At 34.7% G+C, this 271-nt stretch overlaps 1 protein-coding gene across 2 annotated transcripts in view; it reads left to right on the top strand.

Moving 5' to 3' along the window:
* LOC116853636 (adrenodoxin-like protein 1, mitochondrial) overlaps nt 1-271 on the top strand; it is a 58,793-nt gene that overhangs the window by 37,407 nt on the left and 21,115 nt on the right. The window lies entirely within an intron of this gene.

Here is a 271-nt window from a genome sequence, read left to right as displayed (position 1 = left end):
TTTTACCAATAGGGACGAGGACTTCTTCAATCGCGGGATTATGAAATTGCCTTCAAAATGGACAAAAGTTATCGAACAAAACGGCGCATATTTGATCGAAATCGGATAATCCTAACTATGTTAATTTCATCGTCGAAGTAAAACGAAAAAACGCTCAGAACTTTTTACTTCACCTAATATATACAGGGTGACCCATTTTAACTTAGGCAGCCAAATAACTCGAAAAATAAGCACACTACGAAAAAATGTTTAGAATCAAAATTTCGTCATT

The sequence above is a fragment of the Odontomachus brunneus genome, unplaced genomic scaffold (assembly GCF_010583005.1).
Source record: "Odontomachus brunneus isolate Ranch 3 - 2012 unplaced genomic scaffold, Obru_v1 Obru_scaffold_397, whole genome shotgun sequence".
In the NCBI taxonomy this organism is placed as follows: Eukaryota; Metazoa; Arthropoda; class Insecta; order Hymenoptera; family Formicidae; genus Odontomachus; species Odontomachus brunneus.
This window is presented reverse-complemented; position numbering and strand designations above follow the sequence as displayed.